The following is a 25,028-nucleotide window of genomic DNA, read 5'->3' as shown; positions in this document are numbered from 1 at the left end:
CCTGCATGAAAGATCCGAAAGGCGATTTATAGCTAATCAGTTTTTCACTGCATGCGTTCACACAACACAATTATCGTGCAACCTGCTTGATCCAACGACCGTCGTGCCGTGTGATGGGGGTTGTGTGTACGCTCAAATGTAGCAGATTTGTTGCAGACACTCCAGCAAGTGATAATGCATTCCACACATGGGATGGGGGTCATTCCTGCAGCTCCTGCATGGATTTCTGGAAGCCGCATTCAGATTTAGAGGATGCTATAGAAATATCTGCAACAAATCGGAGCGCATTTTACTTGCGCATTTCATTCGTGTAAAAAAAAAAATACTTCGCATGCTCCATTTTCGTGCACATTATGCACTAAGGCTACATTCACACGAGTCCAAAACTAACTGAGTGTTGCAAGACGCACTAAACTCGCGCAAATATGAACTACATTCCTTTGAATGGTGTCCTACACAGGAGCCAGGTTTTCCATCACAGCCCTCAAAACGCCTTGCCCATTTTTTCAACGGAACAGTCAAAAACATCGTATGCCGTGTGATGTGCACCCAAGTGCAATGTGATACAAGGTTTACCATTGGAATCCATAGGAAACACATGCCGATCCTCCAACATGCATGAAACAAGCGCCGGAGGAGGAGTGATGCAAGGAGTCTTTGCATAAAAAAAACACCTTGCATCCGCAGGTGAAAGACACGGTTTCTCAGACAGAAATTCTGCTTGCCTGTGTGAATATAGCCTACCAGTGTACATTTTAAACGAACGTAACTGCCTAATGAAATCAATGGAGCATGCTTGTGTGGTTTTTGTATACACAAAGCATACACAAAAAAAACAAACCGCACACACAAAAGACACTCCCAGGCAGGGCAAAAACACAACGCCTATCACCCAAATATGCTTTCGCCCGTGTAAAGCCGGCCTAAGGTACATTTGCACAGGATGATTACTGGCCAAATAATCAATCAAAAGAGAAAATTCAAACAGTTGCGAGTAAACATGGCCCCCGACAGGGTGAAGAGCGAGAAGTCACCAGTCGCTTCGCTTCAGCTCCCCCCTAAAAGTTGCTGCTTGATTAAAAGTCGTGCGGTGTAGTCACAGCTCATAACTTGAACAGCTTGTGGATGGATCCGCATGGAGATCCCCCTATAAACGTGAGTTCGTGTAAAAGCAAACGAACGACCACCATTCATTCGCACGCTTCAACGACTTTTTGAAGGATAAATGCTAATTTTTTAAAGTACCTTTTAGACAAGGAATGATAATGCAACAGTTATTAAAGGGCTTTTCCAAAATCTATTGCTGGAAGGGGGAACCCAGGACCCCAGAACAGCACTACTGTAGCCAAGAGGATACTGAATGGAGCGTTGATCTCTGTGCGCTATGCCGTGTGGTCCCAATGGTCGGACCCCCCACTGCTCCAACCTCCAGTAGATAGACTTTTCCTGGCTGGAATACCCCTGTATTTAGGATGCAATTGTGCTTTAACAGAGCAATGCCACAACATGAGCCATACCCTCCAGGCGGGACAGCTTTAGAGTATTTCTGTGCCCAGGGCACCAATTAAAGGGCCACACAAATGCTGGGTAACATCCCCAGAAAAGCTCTACTGACGGTCATACAGATTGTCACTAGTGCCAACAGATATAACTTGGGCTACATGGAATGGCCAGGAATAGGTCATATAACGCCCCTACCTGCCTGGTATCTCTAGGAGGGGTGAACTATGGAATTACATGGCACCTCTAGAAATCAATGGGGCAAGCATGCAATACAAGGACATGCCAGGGTCGGCACAGCCAGGGATGCGGTGCCTCTTCACTCAGTGGGCTCTGATTGTGTAGCGCACCCTCTCATGACCCCATATGTGCTGACAGTATATGGAAGAGGACTAGCCCTTTAATAACATAAAGGGGACAAGACCAAAAAAAAACAACTTAGACACATGTAATAAGGGCGAGGGCAAAAGTATCAACTGCATCTGCCACATGTCACCTATGTGCAAACATCCCTATGGAAAGCGGCTGTCAGCCACAAGTCGTATGACTAAAGTCAATGTCTAACCACAGCCAAAGGGGAAGAACACAAGTCTGCTCTCACCAGACCTGCCATGCATAATATATATTATATGACACACACAGTTCTAAGGCATGCACATATCCTACATACATGTACAGCTGCAGGGCACACACGGCTGTGACACACTGGGGCACATCCCCTGGTGGAGGGCAGCACTCACCTCCTGCTCTCAGCCCGTCCTGCCGCTGATTGATTCCTATTCTCAGCCTGCAGTTAGGGAGGAGGGAGCTGGGACTACGGCAGCCCGGCGAGGACAAACTTGTATTTATGCACTGCTAACTGCAATCTGAGACACAATAAGGCTTATAGGGCCACTGGGGGGAGGAAACGTCTCCTAGTAGAAGCCACATGTGGAGAGAGATACCTCTACCTGCTGTCAGTTCATGTCCCCCAACATGAGCTAATAACTATGTGCCCCCCACACAACAGGCCCCTTTTTGCTGCATCTATAAGGCCGGTGTCTGACGAGCGTATATAGAATACGTCGGTAATACACATAGGTTGTGACATTACAATCGCATCTCATCAGTATTTTAGATGGATTTGCTATTGTATATTTTATTTTCTAGTCCACAAATTCTGATCCGTAGTCGCCCAATAGAGAATAATTGCAATAAAAACACCAAAAATAAGTCATGCCGCGGAATTTAAAAATGGCCATGAAAATAAACAGACCAAATACGGAGCTAAAATACGCTTGTCTGAAACTGACCTAAGGGACCTTTCACACAGCATGGAATAACGCAGGCAAATCCGCAGCTGCAGAATTCCACACCGGGACTAACTGCGGATTTTGATGCGGAATTGCAGACAGGTTTGAAGCCACTTTAAATTCCGCAAGCTCTGGTAAATGCCGCAGGCTCTGGTAAATGCCGCAAGCTCTGGTAAATGCCGCAGGCTCTGGTAAATGCCGCAGGCTCTGGTAAATGCCGCAGGCTCTGGTAAATGCCGCAGGCTCTGGTAAATTCCGCAAGCTGTGGTAAATGCCGCAGGCTCTGGTAAATTCCGCAAGCTGTGGTAAATGCCGCAGGCTACCTGTGAATTTTAATGCGGGATTTACCACAGCTTGCAGTGTGACCTATTCCGTCCCGTGCGAAAGATCTTTTATAGGCAAGCGAAATACCGTGCCCCATAAATGCCAGCCAGAGCACTTTCAATCACTGCCCGTGTGAGTGCCAGCCAGAGAAGCTGCTTTAGTGTTACCACCAGTGCCCACATAAGTGCTACGGTCCTTTCACACAGCCTGATTATCGGGCCCGAACGTTCCTCCAAACGCTCATTCGCTCGACAATCCAACTGTATAGAAGGACTAACGATCAGCCGATAAATGAGGAAACGCTCGTCCATTGGCTGGTCATTCACTTGCAGAGAGCATAAGGCCTCCTTCACTCGAGCCAATGCATATTTACACACACATAAGTGTAGCATTTTTGTGGAATGAGTGATGCTTTTTTTGCACACGCATTGGCATATTTTACAGCGCTAGGCATGTACATTTGCACGTGGCAAACTGACGCATCTCTTGAAATGGCTACTTAATCTTAATAAGTTCCGTATGTTATTTTTGCTGTGGAATTACGCAGCATATCACGCATCTCGTTGCGTATTGCGCACACATTTGTACTCCCCCTATGCTCCGCAAATGTGTAGGATAGTAGAGCATGTTGCAGGGTTTTTTGTGCAAATGAAATGCGCAGGAAAATATGCGCATGTGAACGAACACATTAAAATCAATAACCAATGGCTCCTATGTCGTGCAAGCAATAGCAGCAGCAGCTAGCGTTCATATAGTAGCAGCCTAAGGGTGCCTTTACACTGGCGATAAAATCACGCGTTGCGAGAGTGAGTGAAAACGCAGAATTATGAAACCAATGATTTTCAATGGTTTCATTCCCATTTGCTATGTTTTCACAGCATATTCTATTTTTTTGCAATATCGCCCATTGTTTTCCATGGGGCCAGCAGCATCAGCGCTGGCCCCATTGAAACCAATGGAAGATCTCTGCGAACATCTGCTGAGGCTGTGACAGGCAGGGGAATCCATTCATCCCTGCGGGGATAAGGGGATTGCCTGTAGTGATGCAAGGCTGTTTTCACGTTAAAACACCTTGAATCCACAGGGTTTTCACATGGTGGAAAGTGAGTCATGGTCCGATATCACCCTCACCAGTGTGAAGAAGCCCTAAGGCCTCATTCACATGGGCAGTGCGTTTTTACAGCAGCCACATCGCAGCCAAAAATCGCATAAATGAAGAAAAGCTTAATTAGCTTTCTCTGGTCCATTCACACTGGCGTATTGCGTGAAAAAAATATATAAGCTGCAGCGTGGAATTCCATTGGTCGGCAGAAATCCTGAGAATGACTTCTAATGCTTAAATAGCGGCATCTGTCTTCTCTTCCGAGCATTGGACGCAGGTAAACTCCCTCTCCCTCCTTTTTTTTCAGCTCCCATAGTCTATGGTAGCCCCCAGCGGTTTTCGTCAAGACCTATCTTTTAAGGCAGCGTGAAAAATCAATGATCGAAAATGGTCGCTGACTTCACGTTTCAAAGGTGCGTTTTGTTCACGCGCCCTAAAATCACTAATGTTAATAAATGCATTGGAATCCAGTGCTTCACATAGTCGTGATTTTCAGCCGACGTTTTATTGCAGCTAGATAGCCGCATAAATCACTCGTGTGAATGAGGCCTCAGGTCGCCTTGGGACGGGACGTATCGCAGCAGAATGTGTGCGGAAATGTGCAGAAAAAGCGCAGTGAATCCTCATCTAATTGGTGCAGAATGGGCTGCGGTTTTTATAGCGGATCTGCAGTGGATTTTAACCCTTGTACTTCAAAGGTTGAATTTTGCAGCAGAAAGCCACAGTGCTAGTGTGATAGCAGCCTTAAACGTCTCGCTGATCGGATGTACATCTACCCATGTGGTCATGGAGATGTACAGCCAGTCTATAGGGATGAGTGATCTTAATTACGATTATTGGTCCCCAAAAGCCGATTTTTGGTCCGAGTGAAGGAAAATTAATCAAGCATTTCGATCGGTGCCTTTTTTGTTTGGACCTCAGTCCACATTCACTCACACAGAGATGCAAGAGCATTTTAATAGGCTGCTGTAAAATAGAGATGAGCGAGCACGCTCGGATAAGTCAGTTACTCGAGCGAGCCTCGCTCTTTTCGAGTAACTGCATTCTTGTCCAAGCGTGCTCAGGGGGGGCGGTGGGGGGTAGTGGGGAGGAGAGATCTCTCTCACTCTCTCCCCCACCGCCCTCCCTGAGCACGCTTGGACAAGAATGCAGTTACTCGAAAAGAGCGAGGCTCGCTTGAGCAACTGACTTATCTGAGCGTGCTCGCTCATCTCTACTGTAAAGTATTATCTATGGCATTTTCATATGTGCATGTTAATTGCAAATCAAAAACAATTCTGAAAAACGAATGCATTTTTGCAGCATTACGCTACAATTTTTCAATGCAGTATTCAGAAATCATGTTTTTTTCTGTAGAAGTCAATCAGCTTAAAACCAAAATCCAAAACCATGGCATTTTGTATAAAACCGAATGCTGTTTTCAGCATAGTTTTTGATGTGTATTTAACATGCAGACCAAAAAGACCATAGGCACCCTACCCTAACAGGCGCCCTAGGGTAGTAGTGCAGGAATGTTAGCAGCTGCAGCTAAGGCTCCATTATGCATGACCCCATTATAGGCCAATGAGGACATGAACATTGAGTTTTTTTTCACACAGATCGATGGTCTGTCTGAAAAAAAATCTTGGTCTGTCCTATTCCTCTGACAGTTGAGAAATAGGACATGCCAATGCATGTCAATGTGCTGCGTCTACGTAGATCTCACAGCATACAGACCTGTGTCCATGTGCTGTCCGATGCAAGTTGCGCCCGAGCCTCTTGGGCACAACTCGCACACATGGATAGTGCGCACCTAACACTCACAATTTAGTAGTAATTGCCACGTTGTACCTGGACTTACAACTTGAGGCTGTATTTACGTAGGCAAGCACAATATCAGTCCGAGAAACTCGGACAATATTGTGCTCGTAAACTTGCAACTTTCCCTGCGATTGCAATGCGTTTTGCAATAAAAGCGCATCGCATTACATTCTCTTCTGTCATACTCCTTAGGCATGGGCAAGTGCGATATCGGACCGTGAAACCGGGCCCGCTATTGTGCTTGCCAACACGCACTTTCCCCGCGAAGCGAAGCATTTTTGTGTCAGAAATGCCTCACATCACTTCAGGAGGTAAGCAATCCTCCGGAGCGGCTGACAGTTTTCAATAGGAAACCTTGCATCACACTCGAATGCACCTCACACGTAGTGCGATGCTTTTGCCGGCCCCATTGAAAACAATGGGTGAGGCGTTCCGAGGGAATGCCCAAAGATAGGACATGCCGTAATTTCTTCCAGCACCGTGATTGGAAAAAAAAAAAGGCTCATGTATATGACCCCAATTGAACAGAATGTGTTTACTATCCGTGCTAGATTTGTGCGTCTCGCAAAGCACAAATCTTGCGCAGTTTTCTCAGCCATGTGAAACTGGCCTGAGCATCTTAAAAATGTTTCATCTGTTTAATATTGTTTCCGTCAACATTTTTAGGTCTACTTTTCTTTTTTGACAGTTGTGACATAGTGCTATGGTATTTATACGCTGGTAGCCATATTCACTGGACGAAAAAGTACAGAGCAGCCATATATACATCTGACCGGTCTGCAAAACAGTTTGGCCTGCTTCACTAAAAAAAAAAAAAAAAAAGGTTTGTGGCAATAGCAAAAAAAAAAATCCCTTGTGGCTGGGCATACAAATCATGTCTAACTAATGTCCGTCACTAATCCTAATGTTGTCCTACGCAACGCAGGCCACACTCCTGCGACTTGAGCCTGGTGACAGAGGCCGTTTGTTCAGCTGGGTTTAAATAAGCATCATATGAGCAGCTTTGCCTCCTGCAGCCATGTTGTTGCTCAGACAACAGCTAGCCCCAGTGGGCGGTCTACGGGTCACAATGTCTTCAATGGGGTATTAAGCAAGTGCAAACAAATGTCTAGAGTGGAAAAGGACACAATAAAGTGGGACAAAAGAGACATGGGCCTCACACAATGACTACTTCCCGTGAACTGTCACATTATGGATACTATCCATCTCAACTGCACTAAAGATGTTTAACTCCACTTCAAGTGATGTAATAAATCTTTGCATTTACTCTTCCACAACGAGGGGGGGGGGGGGGGGGGGGGGGGGCTGCATGCTCAGATCAAGTAGCCTTTTCTGGTAATTCCCTGCTTGTTAAAAAAAATCAGTAGGACACTGAAGTTTTCCATTTTTGGAAGGAAGAATTAGTGACTGTGGCATAAAACTACAATATGTTACATTAATAGGATAGATAACCTATGATATAAAAATACAGAATGTTTATGGTGATACTAAACCATAGCAACAAGCTTCTACAGTCAATCTTGGCCCATATCTATCTAATGACATTTTATTTGTAAACAAATGCTTCAGTAAAGTAACTTTTTATATGAATGGTCTGCGGAGATCTCATAGGTGGTTCAATCCACACGCTCAAAACAGGGAAGAAAACAACAGGCATTCTCCAGAAAGTAATAAAAAACAGCCAGAGCTCAAAATAAACAGCAGCTAGGGAAGTAGACTAGGATAGACAGCAGAAACGTCTCTGATATGTTTTGTTCTGCTCTTGGCTGATGAGTTGCTTTAAAGAAGAACTAACATATAAAAGTGCTATTGTAACGAAGTAGAAGCACTATAAGCAAGTGAATTCATAAAAGGCCCATAATGCGGTAGACAAATCAATGCTAGGAGTTCCTACTATAGGCTATATCACAGCCATGTATTGTGTATAGCACCACATAAAAAGACATGTGGGAGAAGCATTGTTTATCGGCTTTGCTAAGGATATGCCAAGCAATTATGATTGGCTGAGAGTAATTAAGGGTGGTTTCACACCTGTGCCTGGGTTCCACTTTCCTTTTCCATTCAGGAGCAGGAAAGAGGAATCCCTGTGTCCAAACAGCGCCGAACGGACCCCGTTGACTATAATGGGGTCTGTTCTGTTTAGCTGCCCGGCTTTTGGAAGGAAGGGCAAGCACTTTTTCTTCTGGTATTTTGAGCCAGGTGTGCAACAGAACCTCCAACTAGAGATTCTAACGAACATGGGAAAACAGCCTAATAGTTGTTTAAACAATATTCTTAGGTTTCATGGCCATGTATGTTTCCTTTTGAAACACAGCTGCATTTCAGAAAAAAAACTTAGGCTGCCTTCACACTGGCGATAAAATTGTGCAATTTTTGCACGATTTGAGGCTTGTGAAAGACTATAGCAGTCGAATCGTTGCCTGTTTTTAACATGGAGCAATAATGATTTACTACTTTTTTTAAACACTGCTGATGCTGCCACTTTTTGTTATTGTGTGGATGTTGGAGGGGATTGGAGATCCATGATCCCTGGAACGTGGCTCTGCATGATATTAAAACACACCTCTGCTGGACCATAAACCTTGCTTATTTCTTTTATCTCGCAATGCTGCCCTATGGAGCCTCCTTTTTATCGCATGGCAATGCACGAACTTGCGATTTTCGTGCGAAGAGATGCGTTTTTAATATTAGAAACTCCTATTATCAATCACGAGAAAAACACGCAAGAAAATCGCAAGCGGCAGCAATCTTTTTTCAAGAAAAAGCATCGCTGATGCTCAGATATCCAGCGCTTGCCGGTGTGAAGGAGCCCTTAGTGTGGCTTCACACAGGCGTATATGAAATTGCGCACACCTTACCACAAAGTATTTGTGACATGAACAAGGTTTTTTTGCATGAGTGTTGCCACATTTTACTGTACTTTTCGCTCCCCTAGTGCACATTCATTTGCGCATAGCAGACAAATACAACCCGATTTTAATACTTATTTAGCCTAATGATTTCCAGATGTGTTCTTCTTCTAGTGGAATTGCGTAGCATATTGTACCTCTCCTTGCATATTGTGCACGCATTTGTCCACCCCCGTAGACTTCTAAGGCGGCCCTTGTTGGGCAAATGTGCACAAAAGTAGAGCATGCTGCGGGTTTTTCTTTTGCATGCACGAAATGTGCGCGCAAAATACATGCATGTGATGACCCCATTGAAATAAATGGGTTCCATTCTCAGCAAATTGCATGCAAAAATTTTGTTTTAGAAGTGTGACTTGGAGCTCAGCTGGAATAGAGTTTAAAGGGGTGGGCATTTCTGGGCTCTCCCCACCATGTTACCAAGACTGACAGCGCTCTTCTTACTCACAAATAGAGAAAGGAGCTGTTACTCATGATGTTGCAGGTAGGGAGAGCCCGACACGGCCCATCACATCGACTCAAGAGCTTCGTTCCAGCTGAGCTTTCAGTCAAACTTCAAAATATGCTTTTTCTGAAATGCTGCAGTGTTTCAGAATAAAACATAAATAGACCGAATTGGCCATCCATCTTTTCATGCATCTCTTGGTTTGGATAGCATGAACGTAGTGTCAAGTTCCCTTTAATGTCCTTTCAAACTGAGTACCTTTTTTGGATTAACAGACAAATGAGCCAAAAATCCACTTTTCACTGCATGTGAACAAGAGAAGAACTGATGTCAAGAAGTTGGAGAATGATCGGCAAAGTCCATTCCTCTGAACCAAGGTGTGGGCCATAATATGAAGAACTCACGATCCCCTAGGACTTACTCATATGAGCGCTTTTGAGAAGAGAAAAGAACCCACTGTTTTCATTTGCATTACAGAAGTCACCATAGGAGTCTATGAAGGTGCACAAATGTGCACCCGATCCCCGTGCAAGTACTAATTAGGCTGCCCAGCCTTTTAAATCACGGCGCGGGGCTGTCCCGCACCGATGTGAACGGTCCCCAGCGGTACAGAAAGTAAATTCAACATGCAAAATCCAATAGTAAAATGAACTGAATAGATTTCAGTTGCTTTTTTATTGTCTCCCTCTCTCTATATATATGTGTGTGTGAAAATATAGTATTGAGTGCATTGATACTCCCTAGAACTGATATGTATTAATTATGCTTTCATTGAAGTTTAAGATAAAAGAAGTGACAGTTCTGTCCCCAAACAGCAGTTAATATAATTCGATCCAGGAGAAGTAAAGAACAATTAAATTCATAAAGTGGATGTCTTCGGTATTGTGCCCTTGGGGCCACATCGCAGTTACTGTAAGGACGACAGATCATAGAATAGGGAACACAGGGCTTATTGTTATGAAAGGGAAAGAACAACTGTTGTACGTACTGTTGTCCTCAGCTTTAAGTATCACAGGGAAATGGAAACAGGGATGTCTGTGTTGTGAGAAGAATTTGTATGATCTGCATAAGCGTCCCTATAGAACAGCTCACATGAAAAGCTGTAGTATGTGTGACACTGAACTATCAGCAAAAGGTGCATCCACTTTACAAGAGCATGAAGTCAACCATACACAGCTATGGGCGGTGAGTCATCATCCGTTTTCAGGCACAGGAATGAACTTTAAATCACAAGATTTTCCAGCACGTTGCAAAATGTCCATGTCTGATATTAAAGAGAGTATGTCACCTATGTGTTTATTAATTATAAAACTATATTTGGAAACAAACTTTTTTTCTAGTTTCTTTGCATTTCCTTACTGCATATTTTTTAAGTCAATTTTCTGTTAACGATCATGGGTGCAGCCATCTTATCTGAACTGCCGCCCCCCCAGCAATTAATGGAGTTTCCTGAGTCTAAGATATTAATATTCTCATAATAAGTCATAAATATTAGATTGTGAGGGTCCACTGCTTGCTACCCCTTCCGATCGGCTGTTTAAAAAAGTCACAGCTGGTTCAGGGCATACTAGGCACTGCGCCAAACATTGTATGGCAGCCTTGCCTAGTATTGCAACGCAATCCCATTCACTGATTTCAGGCCATGTGACTGATGATCTTGATGTCACAAGCCTGAAAAGTAACCGTGGTACTCATGTGACCGCTGCGCTCTATTCAAACCAATGCAGCGGGTGACTTAAAGGGGTTGTCCCGAGGCAGCAAGTGGGTCTATACACTTCTGCATGGCCATAATAATGCACTTTGTAATGTACATTGTGCATTAATTATGAGCCATGCAGAAGTTATAAAAAGTTTTATACTTACCTGCTCCGTTGCTAGCGTCCTCGTCTCCATGGTGCCGACTAATTTTCGGCCTCCGATGGCCAAATTAGCCGCGCTTGCGCAGTCCGGGTCTTCTGCAGTCTTCTATGGGGCTCCGTGTAGCTCCGTGTAGCTCCGCCCCGTCACGTGCCGATTCCAGCCAATCAGGAGGCTGGAATCGGCAATGGACCGCACAGAAGAGCTGCGGTCCACGGAGGAAGAGGCCATCTTCAGCGGTGAGTAGAGAAGTCACCGGAGCGCGGGGATTAAGGTAAGCGCTCCGGTGAGCTTTCTTTACCTCCCTGCATCGGGGTTGTCTCGCGCCGAACGGGGGGGGGGTTGAAAAAAAAAAAAAACCCGTTTCGGCGCGGGACAACCCCTTTAAGAGGTTGATCTCCGCTGATCTGATATTGATGACTTTTCCTGAGGTTAAGTCATCAATAACTTAGTCTCGAAAAACCCCTTTAAGGATGTGTTTACATGTTGTGAAAATGCTGCGGTTCCACTTCTGGGGTCCACTCCTCCTCAGGATTCGGTCACCCCCCATGGCTTTCTCCCTTAGTCCACCAGTGTGCTCTTCAGTAACTGAATAGATCCAAACTTCCTTTCAGTCTAACTGCTGATCTCACCATCATTCATACGCCTACTGCGGCGCCACACTTCAATACCATAACATCCTCAGTTGCTGATTTCAGTGTCCCTGAGAGGTCCTGCGGAGACCAAACTGCTGTGGCTGCATACCACGAGTCTGACAGGGAAGGAAGCCCCCTAGCCGGACACCCTGGATGGGAACAATCTTATGGAGATTGCTATGTCATATTGAGCCGAAGACCAGTGTGATAAGTAGGAAATGCAATCCTATGTGAGTTAGTAGCCAGACGATTAGGAATTCTGTTGTTCGATGCATGTCCCCTATGATGCTTAACAACAGTGTGAAGACTGTGTTATGAGTTTTGTTGATTTATCACAATATAGCACAAATTAGGTAAGTTTGTACCAAACTTCTGGCCTGGACATGCTTTACTGGTGTGCGACCATCCCTCTGATGGAGGAAAGATGGCGATCTGATGAGCTGACAACTCCAAAGTTGCCACAACTGTTTCTGGAGTTGTCACATAACATAAGAATGGCAATACCAATAGGGAGGGAGTGCACGGACTCTATGGAAACAAGACAGAAAACATTACAGAACAACATTATACAGTACATAAACATTACATGCTAAGTGTAATAACAACAGTAAAGCTATGTTTGCAACACATTTGTGATGTACATTTGGTGTGTAAGCCGGGAAAGTTTCCAACATACATGCTAAGCAAGTCCATAGGGTTACATTAGTCTGAGTCATGTCCTTTTGGCAGTATACTGCAAAAAAGAGTATGGAGTAGCTTAGTAGACCACATCATTCCATTCACCTTGCTGCAAAACTAAAGTGGTGTTTTGTAAAAAAAAATATACAGAATAGGCTGATAAAACATATTGCAAAAATGCTTTGAATAGCCTATTAGCCTATTTTGTACATTAAAAACTTTAGTTACTCTTTAAGCTAAAATGTAAAGCTATAAGTAAAGGGTTGAGTTCAAGAAATGTGATATAAAGTATTCTTGATGTCCAGCTCTTTTGGCTTAATTCTATACCCCAAAAAGACCCATGCACAATGCAAAGAGCTTGAAAACTCATTTTCAAATATCATATGAGGATATTATTCTGCATTAAAGGATTTTTTTTAGATGTATGTTTTACATAAAATTCAGCTCCTCTGCCAAAAAAATAACAAATAGGCTAAAACTTACCTCTCCCTGCTCCTGCTGTGTCCTGTACGGATACTCGATCCTGCTGTTTGTGTATGGGCTGCAGTCTTGCCCAGCTTGCATGAAGTCACAAGTGCTGCAGCCAATGACAGAGCTCAGAGCTTGATCACTGAAATCTGTCATTGGCCGCACCACCCGTGACACCTCGTAAACACACTGGGGAAGCTTGTAAATGTGAAGTTAGAGGACAGACCTGGAGTGCGGCGTGTTACACAGTTGGGGCAGAGAAAGGTGGGTATAAGCTTATTTGTTATTTTGTGGAAAGGGAGCTGGATTTTATGTAAAACATACATCTCAGAAAACCCCATTTAATAGAGGGAACTGCCATTTAGCATTTGTTACCCAACAAAAGAGGGCGTCTCTTTCTGTAAGATCATGTATACCTGTACATTCATATAAATGGGCACTCCGTAGTGCTTCTTATCTCCGATGGTGGCAGTCTACCAGGTGCGGAATATGGTCCAGGTATGAAGAAGTTATAGAAGTAATAACAGTTCTTTATTGAAGTATTTAAAATGAATATCTTTACACCCAGAGCAGTGACAAGGGGGCATCCTCTGCATCGAGAGGAAAGAAGGTTTCTACATTGACATAGAAGGGGGTTCTCTACTGTAAGAGCAGAGAAACTATGGAACTCTCTCCACCTGAGGATTTGGTCATGGCGAATTCAATAAAAAAGTTCAAGAGGGGCCTGGACATCTTTCTTGAGCGTTACAATATTATATGTTATCATTAATAACTGCTAGGGTTGTTGATCCAGGGATTATTCCGATTGCCAGATTGGATTCAGGAAATGATTTATTGAGGAAAATTAGCTTTTTTCCTCAGGGTGGACACCCACTGGCATTTTTATTTTTTGCGCTGCGAGAGCGAGTGTTTTTAATGGGGCCAGCGGCAGTAGCGCTAGACCCATTGAAAACATATAGGAGTATATCGCGGACTTCTGCCACAGCTGTGACAGATGTGGCAGGAGTTTCCTTCATCCCCGCAGGAATGAAGGAATCCTCTGCCACAGCAGTCACAGCTGTGGCCGAAGATCAGAATGCTATCCCATTGCTTTCAATGGGTTCGGCGCTGCTGCCGGCCCCATTGAAAGCAGTGGTTTGTGGCAACCCCCGCAGTAAGATTTTCAGGGGAGGGCTTGAAATATAAGCCCTTCCCTGAAAACCATCATGAATAGTTTAAAAAAACAGGCAGCGCTTAGCTATTCATCAAGTGCTGCCTGTAATTGGCTGAGTGTTCAGCCAATTAGCACAGCCCTTTCAGGAGTTGGGGATTTTTAAATCCCCACCTGCTGAAAGTGCTGGACAGCAATGCCGGGGAGCCAGCCGGAGGACGCGTCTGAGCGGGGGAGAGGTGAGTATTTTTTTTTTAAACCAGTTCATGATGATTTTCAGGGAAGGGCTTACATTTCAAGCCCTTTCTTGAAAATCCTACTGCAGGGGTTACCACAAACCACTGCTTTCAATGGGGCCAGCAGCAGCGCCAAACCCATGGAAAGCAATGGGACAGCATGATAGACTTCTGCCACAGCTGCGACAGCTGTGGCAGAGGATTCCTTCATTCCTGCGGTCCCCGCAGGGATGAAGGAAACTCCTGCCACAGATGTGACAGCTGCGGCAGAAGTCTGTGATATTCACGCTATGTTTTCAATGGGGCTGGTGCTACTGCCGCTGGCCCAATTGCAAACACTGAGCGATATCGCAGATTTCTTCTCTGCGATGCGCAGTTCTGCTGAAACATCGCAAATGAGTATGAAACCATTGAAAATCATTGGTTTCATATTCATCGCTGTCGCATTGCAGAGAAAAAAAAAATCGCAAGTGGGTGTCCACCCTCATTGTTTTTTTTTTCCCTTCCTCTAGATCAACATTGTGCCGTAATAGGCTGAACTGGATGGACATGTCTTTTTTGAGTCTTACATACTACACTACAGATATTGCACTAAAGATATTGAAATGACAACCTATTTTATAATATTTACTAAACAATGTTCACAAAAATCTTCTAATTTTCTCAAACAAGAGAAACCAGCTCATTTTCACACTACTGTGTACATCAGCAATGACCTTACTCCTTTAAAGCAATGAGAAGCCTTTACCCTTATAATGATTACACCCAATAGCCCACCCTAACCAGGGATTTAGTATAAAGTAAAACTCCCTATTGTGCTGAAGAGTTTTTTATGAATATGTAAACTAAGTGACTCTAGTCTGGTCTTGGGATAATTGTTGAGAGTCCTGGATGCTAGTAAAATCTGTACAGTATTTAAGTCTATAAGACATGTCTCTACTTTTCTGTTCACATTATATTACTGTAGCTTCCTTAAGATGCCTCCTGCACTGTCAGTAAATGTCAGGATGCTGGAGAGGGTAAAGGTTGGGGCCACTCACAGAAAATCCTTACCGGCAGCAAGTTATTAGATGTATTCTTTCTTTCCTGTTGCTCTTCCTCCACTGATGATATTCCTTAAAGAATGCCTTGCTATCTTCCGCATGTCTTCTTCTCCAGGAAGCAGATCTATAGCTGGGCTCTCTCTTGCTTCCTTCTGGCTGCTGCATCATACTCACCGGGGGAATGTGGGAGAAAAACACTTTTCAATGCTCAGTATCTCAGCCAGTGAAAGCAACCTACAGGTCGACACGGCTCAGAAGCATTACAGCAGGACCTGGCAGGGACATGTGGTCTTTTCTCAAAGGTCCTTACAGTTGGTATACATAGTTCAGGCATATTGGGATATGCATGACAATTAGTTAAACCCCTTACAGTACTGTAGGGTAATTTAACACTTGTTTTAGTTTTCCTTCACAGATTAAAGCTAGGGACATGAAGAAGGTACAGTGGATTTAAGAAGTCTACACATGCCTGTTGAAATACCATGTTTTGTCATGTTAAAAAATCCGACAAAGATGAATCATTTCAGATTTATTCCACCTTCATCGTGACCCATTAGCTGTACAATTCCACTAATACTCAAACGGACCTCATTTCGAATTAAAAAATAAAAATAACAAAACTGAAATACAGTGGTTGTGAAATTGTGAACACCCTCTTATATTTGTGATTGTGTTCAGAATTAGCCAACTACATTTAGACTTGTGATCAATAGTAGTCAATAAACAGCTGCCATTATATAAAGTGCTTCTCATCTACCCTATATAAAGTTCAGGATTTTCTGGACATTTTCTTAGTTGTACTTTTCAGCAAAAGCCGAGGTCCGTAAAGAGTTTACAGCACATCAAAGGGTTCTGATTGGTGAAAGATATCAATACCACAAAGCTGGAATGGTCAGCAGCATCACCATGAAACCAGGGAAAATAGGGAAGCTGGAGTAGTGCATGCTCATCAATCGGACCTAGACTCCCAGGTTAATTAGGACAACATCTCATTGTCGAAACGTTATTTTTAATTGTGGATTTAATAACGATGTATCAGAAGATGTGATTTTTTTTACTAAGAAGATTCCCGTGTTCTGCTTATCTAACACTGTTTTCGATTGGTGAAAGGTATCAGTCAGCAGAAGGGTGCCAAAAAAGTTTCCCGGAATGACATATACCATGGAACACAGTGAAGACGGTCATCCAGAATTAGATTAAATTTGGCAAAAATTGATTAAAAGAGCAGAAGAAAATTGGCCTCGGAAGCTGCCAAGAGGCCTACAGCAACATTAAGGCCTTAGTCAGACGGGCGTTTTTTGCCGCGATTTGCGCATGCGTCCGGCGATTTTATAAAACCATTGCTTTGCAATGGTATCGGACACATGAGCGCTTTTTATGCGCTCGTCCGATAAATTATAGAACAGAAATCGCAGAACGCACCTATCTGCGATTCCTGTTCTCTTCTCTATATGCGCTCAATGGGGCCGGCGGCAGCAGCGCCGACCCCATTGAGAACATATAGAAGACAAATCATTGTTCTCTGCCACAGCTGTAACAGCTGTGGCAGAGAAGAACGATGTTTTCCCATTGAATTCAATGGAGCCGGCAATACAGCCGCCTCCATTGAAAGCAATGGGCTGCCGGCGAGCGCAGGATGAATTGTCGGGAAGGGCTTAAATATATAAGCCCTTCCCTGCAATTCATCCAGAAAAGTGTTAAAATAAAGAATATATATATACTCACCTGCTCCCGGCAGCCGGAGTTCCGTGCGGCCGTACTGCAGTGGGTGTGAAGGGGGTGTGAGTCAGACCTGTCCCCTGATTGGCTCAGCGCTGAGCCAATCAGGGGGCAGGTCTGACTCACACCCCCTTCACACCCACTGCAGGCCGGCCGCGTGGAACTCTGGCTGCCGGGAGCAGGTGAGTATATATATATTCTTTATTTTAACACTTTTCTGGATGAATTGCAGGGAAGGGCTTATATATTTAAGCCCTTCCCGACAATTCATCCCACACTCGCCCGCAGCGCATTGCTTTCAATGGAGCGGGCTGTATTGCCGCTCCATTGAATGCAATGCGCTGGACAGCTCCGGCCCGTTTCTAATGAAACGCGGCTAGGAGCAGATTTTCGGGCGATTTTCGAGCACCGGTAACGCGATTTGCGGATGCGCATCCGTCATGCGATCCGCAAATCGCGCGAAAAAACGCCCGTCTGACTAAGGCCTAAAGGAGCTGCAGGAGTTTCTGGCAAGTACTGGTTGTATAGAAACAAGAAAAAGAAGACCAAGAAGGCAAGATGGTTGTCTGCTTAGACACTGGAAGTAGCCCAGAAAAGAGGGAAAGCAAAAGGAAACAGTGATAGGTGGAGATATGCCCAATTAAATACACAATTCCAGAGGTTAGCCAGAAGGGATAAGGAACTATTTTTAAACAAGCAATGCCTGGAAGTGGAAGAAGACAATAGACTAGGAAGTACGAAAGACCTCTTCCAGAAAATTAGAAACATAGGAGTAAAATTTCAGGCAAAAATGGGCATGATCAAAAAAAAAGATGGCAAGGATCTAACAGAAGCGGAAGAGATCAAGAGAAGGTAGCGAGAATACACTTTTCATATCCTTCAAGTTACAGGAGTGGACCTTGGTGTAGTTGGGGGTGGCGACAGCCGACAGGAAGCTCTGGTGTGGGCTGGTCAATGAGGTCACGAAGAGTCGGAAGCGACTGAATGAATAAACAACAACTGATTGCGTAGTGCATGTGACAACCATCTCTTATATTCTTCATATATGGGGTAGGGTAGCAAAACCTAAGCCTTTTCTAACAAAGAAAAACATGTAAGTGTGGGTATGTTTTGTCAAAATCTACATGAAATCTGTCAAAAGTATGTGGGAGAACGTATTATGGTCTGATGAGACCGAGGGGGAAGATTTTAGCCATAATTCCAAAACAAGTTTGTTGCAAAGCCAACCCTGCGCATCATCAGAAGCCCCCCATAACCGCAGTGAGGATGGTGGCGGCAGCATTATGCTTTGGGCTGTTTTTCTGCTGATGGATCTGGGGCTTTATTCAGATCCAAATATCAGACCATTTTGGCACAGAACCTTCAGGCCTCTGCTAAAAAGCTGAAAATGAAGAGGAATTCCACCTTTCAGCCGGGCAACAACCCAAAGCATACCACCAAATCACCAAAAAAATGGCTTCACCAGAAGATGATCAAGGTTTTGGAATGGCCCAGCCAAAGCCCAGACCTGAATCCCATTGAAGATCTGTGGGTGACCTGAAGAGGGCGCTACACACGAGATGCCCTAACAGTCTGACAACTTTGGAGTGCTTTTGCAAGGACGAGTGGGCAAAGATTGCCAAGTCAAGATGTGCCATGCTGATAGACACCAACCCTAAACGACTAAATGCTGTCATAAAGTCAAAGTATTAGTTTTAGGATGTGCATATTTATGCAACCACATTTTTTTGTATTTTTCCCCATTTTTTCAACAGAAGGGATGTTACTTTGTTTTGCAATGGAATTGTACAAATAATGGGTTACACCGAAGGTGGAAATTAATCTGATATATTTTATCTTTGTCAGATTTTTTAACATGACAAAAACATGATATTTTAACATGTAGACTTTTTATATCCACTGTACATGGCCATTACTTTATGATTTACCTTAGGAATAAAACAGTATATACTGTAACTATTATATGTATATATACATTAAGAATAATTAAGCTTATGGATGCAGATGGACCAGCTAATCTTATGAATTTCATCTTGCACACATGGCAACAACTGCATTTAGGATCAGTTAAGCACAACCTATTAAACACATAATTATAGTGCTTAAGTTGCTTTTTGCACCCCTTTGCAACCCTTTCTGAGGGCAGCATAAATTAGTGAGTCACACTGATTACAGCGATATGTCTGCTGTGTGGATCTGTGCAGTAGTTTTAGAGAAACTTGCTTTTAATCAATTGCAGCACATGCATAAAGGACTACTGGCCAGTGATTGACTGCTGTCTGCCTTTTACTGGGCATAGTGAGATCTGCCAATCATTGGCTGGGAGGTGAGGTGGGTGTGGCTAACCTGCAGTTCATGAATATGCAGGACTAGTTCTGTTTTTTGGCTGCTACTAATAAAATGCAAGTTTCTCCAAAACTTCTGCACAGATACAGCAGACATATCCCTGTAAGCAGTGTGACAGCCACTACCTTATGTGCTCTGAGAGGGCTGCAAGAAGATGGTGACAGATTCACATGAAATGATTTCAATTTTGAACATGAGTGAGATTATGAGTTTAACCCCTTCCCGCCCCAGGACGTACCGGTACGTCCTGGGAGCCTGGTACTTCCCTCAACAGGACGTACCGGTACGTCCTGGGGATAGCGCTAGATCACATATGATCCCGCGCTATCCCGCAGCGGGAGCCGGTTGTCAGTCACAGCCAGCGTCCCGCTGTTAACCCCTTCCCTGCCGCGATCTAAGTAGGTCGCGGCAGGGAAAGAGTTCACAGAGGGACCGCACTCCCTCTGTGTCTCCGGCCGGCACTCGCGATGTCATCGCGAGAGCCCGGCCTGTCACCATGGCAACAGGATGCCAGACACTGGCGTCCTGTATTGCCTATGATCGCTGTATAAGCGATAAGGCATGGCAGAGCAGTGGCTCTGCCATGCCTTATGACAGCAATCATAGGCACAGATCTGTAAGTCCCTCAGAGGGACTCAAATAGTGTTAAAAAAGAAAAGAAAATAATGTAAAAAAAAGAAAAATGTAAAAAAAAAGTTTAAAAACCCCTTTTTTATGCTTTTTCTAATATTAGCATAGAAAAAGGTAAAAAATAATTAAAACCCCACATATTGGGTATTGACGCGTCCGTAACGACGTGTACAAAAAGTTGAACGCGCTTTTTATTTTGTACGGCAAAAAGTGTAACAAAAAACGCTAAAAAACAGAGGCAAAATGCTAATTTTTAGCATTTTGCCTCCCATAAAATGCAATAAAAGTGATTTAAAAAGCCGTACATTCCCCAAAATGGAACCAACAAAAACTACAGCTCGTCTCGCAAAAATTAAGCCCTTATAGAACTCCGTACATAGTAAAATAAAAAAGTTACAGGACTTTGAATGCAGCTATACAGAAAAAAAAAAATTCCCAAAAAAAGGGGCTTTATTGCAAAAAAATGTTAAAACCTAAAAAAATATAAGAATTTTGGTATCGTTATAACCGTACCGACCCGCGGAAAAAATTTTGTGTGTCATTTCTGCTGCATGATTAACGCTGTAAAAAAAAAAATCTATGGCAGAATTGATGCGTTTTCTCTCCCTGTTATCATAAAAAAAATTATAAAAGTTTTACGATATAGCCTATGTACCCAAAAGTGGCACCGATAAAAACTACAGCTCACCACGCAAAAAACAACCCCTTGCACGGCCCCGTCAAGAGAAAAGTAAAAAAGTTATGGCTTTTGAAAAATGGAGATGGAAAAATACCAAAAATCGCTTGGTCCTCAACGACAAAATAGGCCATGTCATTAAGGGGTTAATAATAAGTGCTTATATGGCATAGTCAATATGCTTAGTATCATAATTATATCCTTAATAGTTTATGGCTAGGGATTTCCTTGTTTGGATGGTTCTACCTTCAAGCAATAGTCTGATAATATGCATTACATCTGTGCAGATTGCTGTTTCCTGTGTACTACAGTGTGCAGAACATAAGGGTCGTTAATAAAGATAGTTTATTTTTGCATTAGATAATAATAGAAAAAAAAAATATTAGGCTTTAGAACGAAAGAATTCTGTTATTAATTAATGGCAAGATTTAGCTTTGGTCTAAGAATGTGTGTATACACTAGTGTAGCTATAGGAGTCGCAGGGGTCGCAATGGTCACCCACAATAAGACCTATCGGCATGAGAGATCGAGCGTGGGCGCAGCATGGGAAGTACATAGTCTGACAGTCCTGCAGGGCGTGAATTATATGGGGGCACTGAGGAGGCCACAGTGGCAATAATGGTGGTCAACTTGTCTCTTCTGTGCCCTCAGACACTAATAGTGGCCCCCTCCATGCCCTCACTTCCTATTTGTGGTTGGTTCTGTGCCTTCACACCCTAATAGTGGCCCAGTACACAGGGTCATGGCTGGAATTCACTGTGGGCCTCCACAAGCGGATTCCATGTACGGCCATGTGAGTCCTAAAGGATACCTATCAGGGGCATCACTAGGACTCATATAACCACACATCAAAGTTAGGTATGCTTTTACATGGTACGATAATTGTTCAAAAAAATTGTTCGCAGCCAACGATTGAACGATAATTTGCACATCAGCATATGTAAGAATTTGCTTTATCTGATTATATTTCTTTATTCCCATTTGTAATATTTAAGGTTAACATTTTGTTGATCTCAGAACAGATCACCATTTTTCTGGTCCCAAGTTACAATGGTCATCCCAGAGCAAATTAATATTGTAACTCAAGGGAGTACTTGAAAAAGTACAGACTTTATGTAAAAACCTGTGTTTACAAATGTAACTTTTTAGGTCCCTCTTCCTATGACAATTTAGTAATGACCTGTAATCTCACAGTTAGTACTCCACATGACATCAATATATAAAACTAATTACAGATATAAATCTCTGCATTACCGGCTCTATCAATCATCTATTTGTTCTTAGAGTTGAGAAAGGCTTTCTGTGCCGAAGATTTCGAAAGCCCCATTTTTCTTGTGCATGTTTACATGTAAAACCACTGCAATGAAGAAGAGCAGGTTTAAAAGTGTTTCAGAAGAATGGTGGTTTTGTGCAATAAGGAGAAACATTGTGGATAATCCCCGAGATTTCATTACCACATATTTGCTACTTGTACATTCCTTTTTTTTATTTATTGTAACAGAAGCTCAGATAATCGTACAGTGATAAGTAGATACAGTAGCACAGTATTGTTCTTAGATGATACATTTAGTTCTTTCATGTTCCACCACTATACAGAGATTGCTAATACTCACATCAGTCCGTCACTTATGGGGCACATGGTCAAATTTCCCAATCTTAAGGACATGTACAAACTAGAACCAATTTCATAGGAAGCCAGTTAACCTAGAATTGTTTTTTTGCAGTATGACAGAACACACATGCAAACATGAAGGTAACATATAACCTCATGCAGATGTTCCCTCTGTTCACATTCCTAGGACCCCCAAAGTTGTAGGACAAAATGCTAAACTGAACTACAGTGTTGCTTTTATTCTCTGCTTAGCTTGTCATAATGTGACAATCGTCTAAATGTATACAGCATGTTCAAAGTACACCTGTCATCTGTAAGATAAAGGGTTATTCTAGTATGCACGAAGAATACTCAATGTTCAGCCTGCTCCAATGGGGATTTAGGGCGTGCTCTGTCTATCTGCCGAAATGGATAGGAAGGCAGAACATTGCAATTCCTGTCTCCATTGACTTAAGGTGGTTATATATTAAATATTGATGATGTATCCTTAGGACAGGTCATCAATATCAGATCAACACTAAAACCAATCAACTGTTAGCAGGAACCGTGCGCTACTGCCTCTTCTTCAGTCTTCACTTAACGTTCATCGATCACATGGCCTCTTTGCAGTGCAGTCTCATTCTAGTGAATGCGATTGAGACGCATTACCAAGCACAGCTGCTACATAGTGTATGACGCTGTGCCTGATATACAATTAAGAAGCTGCAGAGGTTATCTAAGTGCCATGGCAACCCTTCAAAAAGCAGATCAGCCATGGTGCCAGAAGTCAGACCCCCAAAATCTGATATTGATGACCTATCCTAAGGATAGGTCATTCATATTTAAGTCTCGAAAACCTCTCTAAGACCAAGGGGTGTGGCAAATATACAATAAGGCTTGATATCCTTATTAATGATGTAGAGTACTAAGGGACAATCTAGAGGATATGTGGTATGCATAAAGGTATTAGTGCTTTAAAGGACTTTTATGAGATTATGGGCATATTCATCATTGCACTCCGAGCATGCTATTGTCCATAACTTGCATATAGTGTTGAAGTTCAGCCCAATGTACATGAATGAGCTGCAGTACCACATACAGTTCATGGACAATAGTGGCACGGTTATTGTGAGAAATTAACATTTTTAATCTCAACAGGAGGATTTTCTCTTGACAGATATTGACAGCATATTACTATCTCTAATCGCCAAGGGAAGGGAGATGCAACCACTGTAACCCTTGCCGATTGCTAGAATAAAGTGGCAGAGTGTTAGACAAATCCCATGCCACTTAGTTTCAGCTTGGCTTTTGGAAAAGCAAATTTCTTATCCCATTGTAGTCAACGACAGACCATGAAGCTACAGGAAAAAGCTGAACAAAGTTGACAAGAGCCAAAGTAGCACTCCCTTCGATTTTGGCGAGTCTCAGCATTTGGATTCCTGTTGATTGAACATTGATAGCACAACCTACTGAATTTCAGAATAGTGTAAAATTGTATAACTTTTCCACATTTTCCTTATAATGTGCTTAATTTACACATAGTGATTATTGCTCCGATCAAGAATGATGCTAATCACTAGATGTGAACAGTTCTAATGATCAGTCTCATTGTTCCATATCAATGTATGGCTTAATTTTTATTATTTCAGAGCTGTAATGTGTACAATAGCTCTGTGTGAAACGTGATCAGTGAGGCTCCCTATTGTGAGAAAATGTGGGTCTTTAATATGCTAGGGTTGGAACTTTTCTTTCCTGCACTGATCTCTGCATGTAAAAACAAATCTCTCACAAACACACTGATGTCTAGTTTTCAGGATGTCTGTGTGATTGGAACATTCATCTGTTAACAAGTACTGACTATGCACCTATAAACCCCAATTCCAAAAAAGTTAGAATGCCGTGTAATGTTTATATGAGATTTCCAAATACTTGCATTCTATTTTTTTTCTTTTTTACATTTTACACAACATCTCAACTTTTTTTGGAATTGGGGCTGTATTTGCTTGGTCAAGGAACTTGTGTTGTCAGCTCCTATGCCAACCTGCGTATCTGTGCTGACAAATTCCATTTGCCCCAAAAATCTGTTCAATACTTCTTGCTAATTTAGATTTGATATGTAAACAAGAAGTCCCAGACAAATGGGAGTATGATTGCAGGATCAAACAGCACAGGATTTGTTTGTTGCCTGTTCCCATAGTGCAGTAATGGCCAAGTGCCCAAACTGCAATCCAAAACCCACTTATTTATTGCAAAGTGCCAACAATTAAGGGGGTGGGGCTTATCACGATGTAGGATTTTACCCCGTCATTCTAAAAAGGACAGGGTCGCTTAAAAATAGACAGGGTGTGGATTCTGACTGCTTTTCGGATGCCGAAATGCTGCATAATTTGCCACGGAAATTTCCAGAGGACATTCTGCAGCATTTCCGTCATGTGTAAACATAACCCAGCGGTCATAGTGACCCCCACAGTGATCCCAGCAGTAATACTGACCCTCCACAGCGGCCCCAGTGGTAATAGTGACCCCCTAAAATGGCTCCAGCAGTAACAGTCACCCTCCACAGTGGCCCCAGCGGTAACAGTGACCCCCCACAGCGGCCCCAGCGGTAAGTGACCCACCACAGCGGCCCC

The 25,028-nt window shown here is 43.1% G+C and overlaps 1 protein-coding gene across 4 annotated transcripts in view; it reads right to left on the bottom strand.

Moving 5' to 3' along the window:
- The window catches only part of MAPKBP1 (mitogen-activated protein kinase binding protein 1), a 182,634-nt gene that overhangs the window by 134,545 nt on the left and 23,061 nt on the right, over positions 1-25,028 (bottom strand). For 3 of the 4 annotated variants that reach the window (XM_066608310.1, XM_066608313.1, XM_066608312.1), the window contains exon 1: positions 2,241-2,293. The exons of the other annotated variant lie outside the window; for it this stretch is intronic. The gene's annotated coding sequence lies outside the window, so the exon portion shown is untranslated. Of the gene's footprint in view, positions 1-2,240; positions 2,294-25,028 lie in introns of those variants that run through there. 4 annotated transcript variants of the gene reach the window in all.

This window comes from Eleutherodactylus coqui, chromosome 6, assembly GCF_035609145.1.
Source record: "Eleutherodactylus coqui strain aEleCoq1 chromosome 6, aEleCoq1.hap1, whole genome shotgun sequence".
Lineage (NCBI taxonomy): Eukaryota > Metazoa > Chordata > Amphibia > Anura > Eleutherodactylidae > Eleutherodactylus > Eleutherodactylus coqui.
This window is presented reverse-complemented; position numbering and strand designations above follow the sequence as displayed.